At 43.6% G+C, this 13,544-nt stretch overlaps 1 long non-coding RNA gene across 1 annotated transcript; it reads left to right on the top strand.

Annotated features, from left to right (window-relative positions):
• The first annotated feature begins 2,913 nt into the window (after window positions 1–2,913).
• LOC123653189 lies at window positions 2,914–10,036 on the top strand. The gene is made up of 3 exons (XR_006742848.1): window positions 2,914–3,120; window positions 6,029–6,038; window positions 10,024–10,036. It is a non-coding gene; the product is annotated as an uncharacterized LOC123653189 (long non-coding RNA).
• Window positions 10,037–13,544: the final 3,508 nt, after the last annotated feature.

Below are 13,544 nucleotides of genomic sequence, written 5' to 3'. Positions count from 1 at the left end.
CCAGCCCCAGCTAATCCTTGTTGATTTTAGCAGGTGACTAAAATCAACAAGGATGATTTCCTCCTCCCCCTCCCCTTCTTCTGGGGAAGAAGGGGAGGGGGAGGAGGAAGTAACACCCCTCCTAGTTTGTTTCCCATTGGCCCTTGGTATCCTTAAAAGGGCCCAGCAGTCTCAGCACTGTACTTGCGATCCTCTGAGGATTCTGCTTTGATACTCACTCCTGAGCGTCAACCATGAGATTCACATCTCTTCTCCTCCTGGCAGCTCTGGCTGGGACCCTGGTCTGTGCCCGTGAGTATGGCCCTCCCACTGCAGAAGCCCTCAAAGTCCAGGGAAGCCTTCCTTCCTGACTTTAGACCTCTCTTTCTCTCCTAATGCTGTGCTGGCTTCTCTTCCTTCTGCAAGTGACTCCTGACCCCTCCTACCTGGCCCCCCTGCCAGCCCCCAATTCTCTACATGTGGCCTATTTACCCCATTGCTGTGTGGAGGGGTGATGGGGTAGGAAACCTCTGGCCATCTCCTCACACATCCTCCTTTGCTCTTATTGCAGGGCCTCTGGGTCACTGTATATAGCTGGGCAGGTTGTTCCCTACACAGTGGTACCAGGCAGAGAAGCTGAAGGGGCTGAAATCTAGCCCCTGTTCCACTTGCCAAGCAGTGAACCCTGCCCACGCCTCTCTCTCAGGATGCCTTTTCCAATTGCACAAAGGCACTATTTGGGCCAGGATAACCATGTCATTCCTCAAACTCTGGGACCTTCCTTCTTGCTCTTCCTTCTGCCTGTCCCCTTCCCCAGCCAACTCTGAATATCACCTAACCAGTGCTTTCTCATCTGTGAAATTTCACTTTAGGTATGAATTTCTCAAGAAAGTCTTCCTTAAAAATAAAGTGTATAAAGGACCAATGAGACCTCTTTTACCCATATTGCACCATCTAAATAATAAGGTTGTTAGCTCTGAAGGGATGGGAATCTTGTCCACCTTCTTCATCATAGAACTCCCTTCACTTAGCAGACTTTGCATAAACATTATGTTGAAAGAATAAGGGGAGTTAGAGCTATAACCCAATCCCATAAATGACCTGAGCATGACCCAGTGGAATCTGCACTGCCAACTTCTACCACCACAGGCCATGACTGGCTCCCTGACACTAGCTTAGGGCACCCTCACAGTGAAAAGAACAGGAGGAAGGCAATTTTCAGAGGAATATCCCACTTTTCTGCTTCAAAAAAGAAACTGCAGGAGGAGTTAAACATCAGAAAGAATGGTCTGATGGTCCCACTGGTGTGGCAGTAGGGTCTGCTCAGCCAACAGTGAAATTTGTCCCCCGGTGTCCACAAACATTCCTGAGAGCTCAGAATTGGGGGTGGGAGGGAGGATGGCTCTGGTGTGGATCAGGTTCAGTCCTCATAGTTGTCTCTCTTCTCGGTTACAGAAGAAGAAGATACCACCAGTGATCCCACAACTGCTGATTACTCTGAGACCAGTGAGTTTTCCCCCTCTTGTTTCTGCCTGGGGGAAGGGTTGAACAGCTGAGATGTCAGGGAAGCTGCAGGGAGGAATTCGGGGAGAGGGGACTGGGTCCTGATCTTGGTGGTAATAGAAGAGCATGGCTTAGGGTGGGACAGGTGTAGGGAAGAAGCAGGAGAACTCATACAGGCAAGGTTAATGGGGAGAGTGGAGAAAGGCTTTTGTGAATAAAAGGGAGAAAACGATAAGATCAAATAATAAGGGCAATGTCCCATGCAGTATTCAGACCTTTACCTGTAAACAGCTTTCGTGACTCCCAGCTGCTTTGCAAGCTGCCCACTATCTGGCCTCACACCCCATTTCCAACCCTCTTTCCCATGCCTCTCCTTCATGTACCACCCACATCTGCTAAATTTAACTAACTCACATTCTACTCACCTGTTCCACACATGCCTTCCCCAAAGCTCTTGCTGACTCACTTCCTGCCCCCAAGGAAGCCCCTTTAGAACAGCCTCCCTGCCAAAATCCTGCATTCAACACCCCACTTCTCTCTACCATGCTCCCTAACTGCTCCCCACACTCCTCTCTCCATTCCTCCCCAACCCTGCCCATCTCCCAAGAGGTGCTGTCTCAGTCCATTCGGGTGGGCTGTTACAAGTAACTGTACATTGGCTTACACAACAGAAAGGTATTTCCCATGGTCCTGGAGGCTAGACATCTAGGACCATGGTGTCTGCATGGTCAGGTTCTGGTGAGGACCCTCTTTCAGGTTGAAGACTGCCAACTTTTCATTGTATCCTCACATGGTGGAAAGAAGGGAAGAGAGCTCTCTGTGGTCCTTTCTACAAGGGCACTAATGTCATTCATGAGGGCTTCACCTCCCTAAGGCCACACCTCCTAATACCATTCTGTTAGAAGTTAAGATTTCACCAAATGCATTGGAGTGAGGGGAAGTGGGGGGAGGGGGAAGCGAGGTGAGGATGGAAGAGGGCGGGAGAAACAAACACTCATCTATAATAAGCACATGGTGTGTAGAAATCCCATTTCTCTTGAGAGGGAGAGTTTATGCCATATCATTTCTGTATCCTGGTACCCAGCACATATTAGGTATCTGAGGCCTGCCACCCATTCTTAAGGGGGAAAAAATACACTTGACTTTGCTAAAATCAACAAATCTGTGTTTGTAACTCCAGCGCAATCTGATGCGCCCCAAGAGACAACCGCAGCAGACCAGCCTTCGGAGGCATCCCAGGAGTCAACCGAGAAGCAAGAAAACACTTTAATAGGTAAGTCTCTGTCTCTATAACAGATACAGCCCAGAGAAATTTCTGGCATCAGGTCTACATGATGCCTCTGTGCACAAAGACAAGCCCAGAAGAAGCAGACATTCATTTGTTCACCTGAACACAACACATAAATGAGGTGAACACTGCACACTAACACAGGGTCTGTGCAATAGCAGATTTTGCTGCCTCACTATACATGGCTTCCTTCCTGGCCCACCCACTTTCCTATGAGAAGCTGAGCCCCTCAGCAAAACTTCTGCACTTTAGGAATTTATACAAGGGTAATGGGGGAAGAGAGGAAGAGGTGGGAACTTTTTTAATGACATGGCTTTTCTGCTGATGTAATTCTCCTGCTCCAAAATTAGGTGTGATAAAGAAGGATATCGAGAAGATAAAAGACCGCATTGAAGACACAAAAGAAAAGTTGGAGAAAAAAATTGTAGATAAAATAGATAATCTTAAAGGTGAGTGCATCCTAAGGCAAAGCCTTGTGGGAGCGGGAATACTCACCAGCCACCAGCCAAGTGGAGAGGTGGGAAAGACCACGCCCCACCATCACCCTGCACAGGATTTCTTAGGATGGGGATGCAGAACTACCTCAGCCCCTCTCCATTGAAATTTCCTTCATTTGTGCCTTAAATGGCTCAAATTTCTCGTCCACATTCAAAATGCATGGTTGTCTAATACCAGATCCCCCTAGGGTCCGACCCCCAACCTTCCCACTGCAGAGTCTGCTTGCTCATTTCTCTTTCTCTCATTCCTGCCCAGGTTGGGGGATAGGGCTCATCCTTTGGCCTCTTGTGAATCTAACCTCCCTCCCTCTGACTTCTGTGTCAGACCCTCAGGGGCACAGGGAGGTTGGAAAGAAGATTGAGTTGAGGATGGAATGGGTGGGTTGTGGTTGGGGCCGTTCAAGCCTCATTTTCATCTCTGCTTTCTTCCAGAGGACTGGAACATTCTGAAGAAAATATTTGGGTAACAATTCCGTACAAGTAACAATCCGTACAGAATGGGATCTAAAAACGTAATGCCTTAAACATGTGTAGAGCTCAGAGCAATTAAATTGAAAGCATATAACTTGTTGTGTGCCTGTGTTCTGTTGGGTGGGCCTGAGGGAGAGGGAGAAAATTCCTGCCTGGAGCCCATACCCTGAGCCAGTCACAGCCCACTTTCAAGACACGGCCTCTAACAAGCCCTTTTAGTCACACTGAGCCACAGCCACATGTGGTGGGCCTCTTGCTCCAAATGCCACTCGATTCGGTCTGCCTCCTCCTTCTTCACAAGGGCTCCTAGTGAAATTTGAGCACTTCCAAAAATTAATCAACCTCCAAAGATCCAAGATTTGTCATCCTGAAAATAGTCAAATCCTGAGTTATTGCTACAAAGGTCAGTTTCTTGTGGCATTAGTAAAAATGCATCCCTCCTGCCTTCCACTCATACTTTCCACACTGGGCCAGTTAATTTGCTGGGCCTGGTTGGTGTGGCTCAGTTGGTTGGGCATCGTCCTGTGCACTGATGCAGGTGTGCAGGAGGCAGCCAATTGATATGTCACTTTCACATCGATGTTTCTCCTTCTCTCTCTCTCTTTTTTTTAAATTAAATCTTTATTGTTCAGATTATTAGAGTTGTTCTTCTTTTTTCCCCCCATAGATCCCCTCCACCCAGTTCCCATATTAAGCCATACCCTTACCCCCACTTCCCACTATCCTCATCCATAGGTGTATGATTTTTGTCCTGTCTCTTCCCACAATTCCCACACCCCGTTCCCCCCTGCCCCAGGATTGTCATTCCACTCCCTTTCTAAGCCCCTGATTCACCAGTTTATTCTGTTCATCAGATTTTTTTATTCACTTGATTTTTAGATTCACTTGTTGATAGATATTTGTTGTTCATAATTTTTTTAAAAATATACATTTTATTGATTTTTTTACACAGAGGAATAGAGAGAAATAGAGAGCCAGAAACATCGATGAGAGAGAATCAACATCAGCCACCTCCTGCATACCCCATATGGTGATGTGCCCACAAGCAAGGTACATGCCCTTGACCGGAATCGAACCTGGGACCTTTCAGTCTGCAGGCCAACGCTCCATCCACTGAGCCAAACTGGTTTTGGCTTGTTCATAATTTTTATCTTAACTTTTTTCTTCTTCCTCCTCTTCTTAAAGAATACCTTTCAGCATTTTATATAATACTTGTTTCTTATTGATGCACTCCTTTAGCTTTTTATTATCTGTCAAACTCTTTATCTGCCCTTCAATTCTGAATGATAGCTTTGCTGGGTAGAGTAATTTTGGTTGTAGTTTCTTGCTATTCATCATTTTGAATATTTCTTTTCACTCCCATCTGGCCTGGATAGTTTCTGTTGAGAGATCAGCTGAAAATTGTATGGCTGCTCCCTTGTAGGTAATTAACTTTACCGCAATTAATCTTTAAAAAATTTTGCTGTTTTTAAGATCCTCTCTTTGTCTTTTCCTCTTGGTATTTTAATTATGATGTGTCTTGGTGTTTTCCTCTTTGGATTCCTTTTCTTTCGGGTTCTCTGTCCTTCCTGGACTTATACATCTATTTCTTCCACTAGGTGGGGGAAGTTTTTTGTCATTATTTCTTCAAATAGGGTTTCAGTATCTTCCTCTATCACTTCTTCTGGCACCCCCATAATTTGGATGTTGGTACACTTGAGGTTGTCCCAGAGGCTCTGTACACTATCTTCAACTTTTTGGATTCTTTTTCTTTTTGGATTTTCAGTTGGGTGTTTTTTGCTTCTTTGTATTTTAAATCTTTGACTTGATTCTTGCAATCCTCTAGTCTACTGTTGGATCTCTGTATATTATTCTTTATTTCACTTAGTGTATGCTTAATTTTTAGTTGGTCCTTTTTCATATTCTTGAGGGTCTCACTAAATTTATGGGCCTTTTTAGGAAATTCTTGAAAAACCATATAACTGTGGTTTTGAGCTCTATATCCAGTAGTTTGCTTTCCTTAATTCCTTTCATTTGTGACCTTTTTCTATGTCTCCACATTTTTGCTGCTTCCCTGTGTTCATAGAGTGGCTTTGTGTACTAGGTGTCCTATAGGGCACATGGCTCAGCCTCCCCAGTTACCTGAGGTGGACACTCTTGGTGCACCCCTTTGTGGGTTGGGTGTTCAGTGTTATAGTTAAGCCTCCTTAACTATAGGAGACTTATTGGTATCACTGGGAGGAATTAACATCAACTTGATTGTTGTTGGTATCACTGGGAGGAATTGACCTCCAGGCCAATGAGCTATGAGAATCAGCTATGTCTATGATGGGAGAACTTCAGTGCTGGAGACACTCTTATGAGCCAAGACTTGCTTCAATGGGGTTTTAGTGCTCACTGAATATGCTCCCTGAGTGTGTCCCTTATCAATCTGAGGAGTTGTACTCTGGATGGTCCTGCTCTGACCACTAGGTACACTGGCTCTTGAATCTCCAAGGAGGTGCTAATTCAGCCTCTGCCTGAGGCCACCAAGTGGGAGCTAGGGAGATATCTGCAGATTCCTCTTCTTTGTTTGGGTTTAGGAGATGCATAGATGAGGCCCAGCTGTGAAGCAATGCAAGTTGCTATGGGGCCTTGGGCCTTCTTTTGGATGTTCTTGGTCTCTCTGACTCAGCTGCAGTTTGTTAGGTAAATTTAGATTTCAAAGGAATAAGCCATTCATATGCAAAAGCCTCTTCACACAACTTGGATGGGGCAGAGTCTCAGGGCAGAGCAATAAGCTATGGCTGGTCATCAGCCCTGCCCTAAGAGGCCCCTGGATCTCAGTGTCTCTCAGTAATCACTGTAAGCACCTCTGAGAGAAAGCCACCCCTCCATTTCTGTCTGCTGCCACACAGTCCAGTTTCTCCCCATATGAGTCTGGGTCCCCAGAGTCTTGCCCAGAACTGGATTTTAGAACAGTTGGGAGCTTGTGTCTCCCTCCCGATTGAAAACGTCAGCCACATCCTCAGTTGCCAGCCCCTTTCCGCATGCCTCCATACCTCTGCACTTTACTTCTGCAACTCCTCTGAGTCTCAGTGTGCTTTTCTCTTCCCTTCTAGTTGTAGAATTTCTACTCATCCAGCCATCCTGTGATTCTGGATAATGTCTGTTTTGCCTTTTAGCTGTAGTTTTCAAGTGGTTGTGCGAGGCAGCGAGTTCCAGTGTTTACCTATGTCACCATCTTAGTTTATCCTCCCTTCCTCTCTCTTTATAAATCAATTTAAAAAATCGAGAGAGAGAGAGAGAGACAGAGACAGAGACAGAGAGAGAGAGAGAGAAATTGGGACACAGACACACACAAAGGGAAGATTCTATAAAGACATGCAAGGATAGATGGTTATGTAACTAAGAAGGCAGGAACTGGTGTGATGCCAACACCATGAACAAGAAGAGGTAGTGAAGGGTTCTTCCCTACAGGTTTCTTTCTTTTTTAAAATAAATAAATAAATCTTTATTGTTCGTATCATTACAAATGTTCCTCATTTTCCCCCCCTCCATTTCTCCCCTCCACCAGGTTACCACCCGACCCTCTGCCCTTTCCCCATTCCCCATGGTCCTCATCCATAGGTGCACAGTTTATGTTCAGACCCTTCCTGCACCCCCAACTCCCCTTTTCCCCGAGAATCGTCAGTTCACTCAACTTTCATACCTCTGATTCTATTGTATTCACCAGTTAATATTGTTCATCAGATTTTTTAATTCCCTTGGTTTTTAGCTTCACTTGTTGAGAGTTATGTATTTGTTGTTCATAATTTTTATCTTTATTTTCTTTCTCTTCCGAAAGAACACCCTTCAGCAATTCATATAATTCTGGTTTGGTGGTAATGAACTCCTTTAGCTTTCCTTTTATTTGTGAAGCTCTTTATCTGCCCTTCGATTCTGAGTGATAGCTTTGCTGGGTAGAGTATTTTTGGCAGTAGGTTCTTGGTTTTCATCACCTTGAATATTTCTTGCCATTCCCATCTGGCATGCACGGTTTCTGTTGAGAAATCAGCTGACAATCGTATGGGTGCTCCTTTATACGTAACTACCTGCATTTCTCTTGCTGCTTTTAATATTCTCTCTTTCTCTTTTGCTCTAAGCATTTTAATTATGATGTGTCTTGGTGTGGTCCTCTTCGGATTCCTTTTGTATGTGGTTCTGTACACTTCCTGGACTTGTAAATCTAATTCTTTTACAAGGTGGGAAAAGTTTTCTGTCACTATTCCTTTCAGTATGTTTTCAATATCTTGCTCTCTCTCTTCTTCTGGGACCCCATAATTCTGATGTTGGTTCACTTGAAGTTGTCCCAGAAGTTTCTTACATTATCTTCAATTTCTGGATTCTCTTGTCTTCTTGCTTCTGTGGAGGAGTGTCTTCTGGCTCTTTGTGTTCCAAATCTTTGACTTGATTCTTGACATCTTCCATTCTGTTTTTAGGACTCTGTATAATACTTTTTATTTCAAATAATGTATTCTTTATTTCTAGTTGATCTCTTTTCATATCGTCATAGGTCTCATTTATTTTATCGGCCTTTTCTAGGAAATTCTTTAAAAAAACCTTATAAATGTGGTTTTGAACTCTATATCCAGTTGCTTTTTGTCCTCCATTTCTTTCATTTGTGATCTGTTTCCTTGTATCGGCATTTTCTCTGCTTCCCTTTGTTGGTAGGGTGGCTTGTGTGCTAAGTTGTCCTATATGGTTCAGTGGGTCAGCTTCCCAGTTACCTGAGATAGACTATCTCGGTGCACCCCTTTATAGACCGTGTGCACAGCCTTGTTGTAGTTAAGTCTTGATTTTTGTTGGGATGACTGGGAGGAACTGACCTCCAGGCCTATTGGCTGTGGGGATCAGCTGTATATATGCCAAGAGAAAGCCTTTTTCGACTAGACTTGGAAAATTGCAAAAGCCTCTGTGCTCAGTTTTGATGGGGCAGAGTTTCAGGGTGAAGCCTACAGCCTTGGCTTCCCATCAGCCCCACCCTATGAGGTTCCTGAATCTCAGTGTTCCTCAGTGTCCTTTGGTACCCACTACAAGCACCTCTGAGAGAAAGGTGCCCTTGAGTTTCGCCCGCTGCCAGACAGTCCAGTCTCTCCCCCATTGAGCCCAGAACTGGGGTTCAGTGCAACTGGAAATGGGGTTGGAAGTGGGGTTAAGAGTAGTCTGTATCTTTTGTCTCCTTCCCGCTGTGGCAATCCAGTAGCATAGAAAACAGTCCGTCCTCTGTGCGTATTCACGTGCACGCCTCCGGAGCTCTGCCTTTCTCCGCTCCCCTGAGTTCCCACCTTACAGCCCAGATTTCCTCCATATGAGCCTGGGTACCCAGAGCCTGGCCCAGAACTGGGGATCAGCCCAGTTAGAACTGGGGCTCAGCACAGTCTGGAGCTTTTGTCTCCTTCCCACTGGGGAACGCCAGCCAGGCACTCAGCAGCCCCCTTCTCTCCAGCTCTGTCCTCTCCCCACGTGTGCACTGTGTCTCTGTACCTTAGGCTTTTACAGCTCCTCTCATTTTCCTTCTGGCTTTCTCTTTCCTTCTAGTTGTAGAATTTCCAGTCAGTCAACTTTCCTATAGTTCTGGATAACGTCCATTTTGTATTTTAGTTGTATTTTTTTTGAAATTGTTGTGCGAGGCTGCAGTTAGGCATTTACCTATGCCACCATCTTGGTTTCTCCCTTCCCTACAGGTTTCTGAAAGAGCATGGCCCTATTGACACCTTGATTGTGAACTTTTAGCTTCCAAAACTAAGTGACAATAAATTTTTGTTGTTTGCAATCATCCAGTTTATGGTAGGAAAATAACACACACCCCTATTCACATATTCAACATCTCAGCAGGCTACTGGCTTCTTCTTATAACTGGAAAGTCACAGCCTTTGACCACCATCACCCATATCCTCCCCCCCTCCTAAGCCCTGGCAACCACCAATCTACTTTGTTTCCATTCGTTTGGTTTTTTAGATTTCACATATAAATTAGATCATAAAGTGCTTGTCTTTCTCTCACTTATTTCTCTTAGCATAATATCCTCCGGTTCTACCCATGTTGTTTCAAATGGCAGGATTTCCCTTTTTCTCGTGGCTGAATAATAGTCCATTATATTGATATATATGTCTTTCAGTTTTTAATGCACAGATATTTTATCTCTTTGGTTAAATTTATTTCTCAGTATTTAATTCTTTCACCTCAGTGTGGTTTTTTTTTTAATTTATCTTTATTATTGAAAGTATTGCAAATGTCTGCTTTTTTGTTATTGTTATTTCATTTTGTTTTTATTGATTTATAGAGAGAGGAAGGGAGAGGGAGAAATAGAGAGAAACATCAATGAAACATAGATAGGCTGTCTCCTGCACACACCCACACTGGGGATTGAGCCCAAAACCTAGGCATCTGCCCTGACTGGAAATCAGACTGTCAACCTCCTGGTGCATGGAACAAAGCCCAAACAACTGAGCTACACTGACCAGGGCTTAACAAGTTTTAAGTACACAATGTTGTATAGACATTATGTTGTAGAGCAGATCTCTGGATCTTATCTTATAGCATTTCTGACTACCCAATATACTATGTAATTTACGTATTTATCAATTTTCTTAACTAGAACGTAAACACCAGGAGAGCAGAGATTTCTGGGGGTTTTTTGCTGGTATAGCTTCAATTCCTAAAACAGTGCCTGGAATGAATGTTGAATGAATTCACCCCTTCCACTCACCTCTCCATTCTCATCCTGTGAAATTAATGTCTCCACTTGTGCTACCTCTTTACCTATTCGAAGGTATATAACTCTTCAGAACCAAGTCTATGTGTAATCCATTTCACTGTCCTGATGGGCCCCTAATACTCAATGGATAATAGATGCTTATTTCACAAACGGCCTGTGTATTGAATGATGGAGATTCATGTAGGCACTGTCCATTCAGGCCCATCCCTGCACACAACACTTCTCCCATCCTCCCCACTGACAGTACCCACCCAGGCTCTGGTGTTATCTGCCTTCCAGCACTCCAATACACCCCACGTTCCCCCTATCCCTCAAAGGGCAGAAAACTTTAACCATCTCTGTGCTTTGGATGGTACAGTGGCCATGACAAAGCCTGATGAAGGGGAAGGTTTCCCAGACACTGTTCCAGAGGAGACCCCAGGCCCAGTGAAATGGTTCATCCCATAGACAATGACAGCAGTCCAAAATCCCTGGGCAGACCAACAAGGAAAAAGGCATCAGCAGCTTCCCCTTGTTGTATGTTACCTTAACATATTACTTTTGTTGGGGGTGTGGGGAGCAGAAGGTGGTCTCTCTGACACAAACCACTCAAGACACATACAAACGCATCTGTGTCCAGCTAAAAGGCCAAGCACAGCTTTCCATCCCCTTCCCACACCCAATTTCATGGAATGACAAGAAATAATAAACAAATTTAAAAATATACTTAAAAAGGTAAGTGTTATTTGGGGTTGTAAGTTCGTTCCATTGACAATTGTTTTCCTAATTCTGGGGTTGTGGAATTGGATGTTCACCTATGGGTGATATTCTAAATCATTGATTTTCATCTGGTATGCCACAAGACTTTCTAAAACATGACTATTTAGTCAGGGGCATTAACTTCTTTTCCCTTAATTTGTCAAAAAAATAAAATAAAAAAAACAATGGCCAACACCACAATAGCCATCCAGTGTGAATGAATCAAAATTATATTTTTTTTTGTCAAATCAACAAAAAATAAAATTTTTGGCATGATGCAGAATTTAAGTAATTATTTTATATGTTCCATAAGCTGAAAATCACTGTTATAATAAATTATATAGAAATTAATAAGAGAAACACTCAACACAATTCCAAATATAATGAGAAGGAATAAAGATACATCTACCAACGTCTGATCTTTGAAACCAATTAAATTGATTTACCACAAGGAAAATAAATACAGTTATATAAATTTCATTTTGGATGAAAACAACCCCAGATAATACTTTCCTTTTTAAAAAATATTTTTTATTGATTTCAGATAGGAAGAAAGAGGGAGAGAGAAAGAAACATCAATGATGATAGAGAATCATTGATCAGCCACCTCCTGCACACCCCACAGTGGGGATGGAGCCTGAAACCTTGGCATGTGCCCTGTCTGAGAATTGTACCATGACCTCCTGGTTCCTAGGTCAATGCTCAACCACTGAGCCACACCAGCTGGGCTCAAATAACACTTTTTATGAAGAACTTCTGCCAAGTCCAGTGAAACTGGAACCAAATTGATGGAGGAAGCTGACACAGTTTCCATGATGACAGCTCATGGGCAGAGCAGACAAAGTGCATAATATACTCAGAGGAATAAAATCAAAGACACTTTGTTTATAACTAGATCCACCATATGAATGAGGACTGCTCCTGAAAAAAAGAACTGATCACCTAGAAAAGAAAAGCAGAATTAAAGACATAATTAAAGTGTTCCTTAAAAATAAAATTTGAGGGCGGAGCTTGAAGATGGCGACTGAACAGTCGGACTTGTTCTGACTCTGGTCCCAGAAGAGACAAAAGTAGCATTTGAGCAGCTCAGAAAATGTTGATTGGCAGCTGAGGGGCAGCGGAGTTCTCAAGGAAGGTAGGGAGCTGTCCACTGGACAGGATTTCCTGGCCAGGTGGCCAGCACTGCCACGGCGGCAGAAGTGGCGGCGAGCTGAGGCTGCGGCTCGGGGGCTCCGCCACCTTACCAGGAAAGGAGTAGCTTCTCTGAGGCCTGGAAAACCCCAGCGGAGAGGTCCATCGAGCAGCTGAGAAGCCCGAATCGGCGCAGACACGTGGATTCAAGGGAGCTCTTCAGTCACCCACGGAAAGGAGAAGGAACACCACATAACCAGACATCCTGAAAAGAGAGGCCATGGGGAGACAAAAACATAGTCCGCACGTGAAAGAAAAGCAGGCATCACCAGAAAAGGAAGTAAACGAGTCAGAGGCAAGCAGCCTACCAGAGCAAGAATTCAGACTAATGATCATAGGATGGCTAAAAAGAATGGAAGAGAAATTTGACAATAGCCAAGAAGAAATGAGGAAGAACCATGAGGAACTGAAGAAGAGCCATGAGGAACTGAAGAAGAACCAAGAAGAAATGAAAAATGACATCGCTACCATGAAGAACTCAATAGAAAGCATCAAGAGTAGACTAGATGAAGCAGAGGACCGCATCAGTGAGCTAGAAGATAAGATGGAAAAAAATACCCAAGTAGAGCAACTTCTAGAAAAAAAGATTAAAAAGCAGGAGGAGAGCCTACGGGAGCTATGGGACAATACAAAACAAAATAATATTTGAATAATAGGGGTTCCAGAAGAAAAGGAAACTGAGGTAGACATGGAAAAAGTATTTCAAGAAATAATGACACAAAACTTTCCTGAAATAGAGAAGAAAAAACCCACACAAATCCAAGATGCTCACAGAGTCCCAAGCAAAATGAATCCCAGAAGACAGACTCCAAGGCACATTATAATTAAATTGGCAAACAACATCAACAAAGTAAAAATCTTAAAAGCAGCCAGAGAGAGACAGAAAGTTACATACAAAGGAACCCCCATCAGACTAGCAACTGATTTCTCAACAGAAACTTATCAGGCCAGAAGGGAATGGGATGAAATATACAAAGTCATGCAAAGTAAGGGTCTGAATCCAAGAATACTGTACCCAGCAAGGCTATCAATCAAAACTGAAGGGGAAATCAGGAGCTTCACAGACAAAAAAAGACTGAAGGAATTTATTTCCACCAAACCAGCAATGCAAGAAATGCTAAAGGGTCTACTGTAAAAATAAAGAAATAAGAAGTGAAGA

Source organism: Pipistrellus kuhlii, unplaced genomic scaffold (genome assembly GCF_014108245.1).
Source record: "Pipistrellus kuhlii isolate mPipKuh1 unplaced genomic scaffold, mPipKuh1.p scaffold_m20_p_3, whole genome shotgun sequence".
Taxonomy (NCBI): domain Eukaryota; kingdom Metazoa; phylum Chordata; class Mammalia; order Chiroptera; family Vespertilionidae; genus Pipistrellus; species Pipistrellus kuhlii.
The sequence above is the reverse complement of the archived record's forward strand: the minus strand, read 5'-3'. Positions and strand labels throughout refer to the sequence as shown.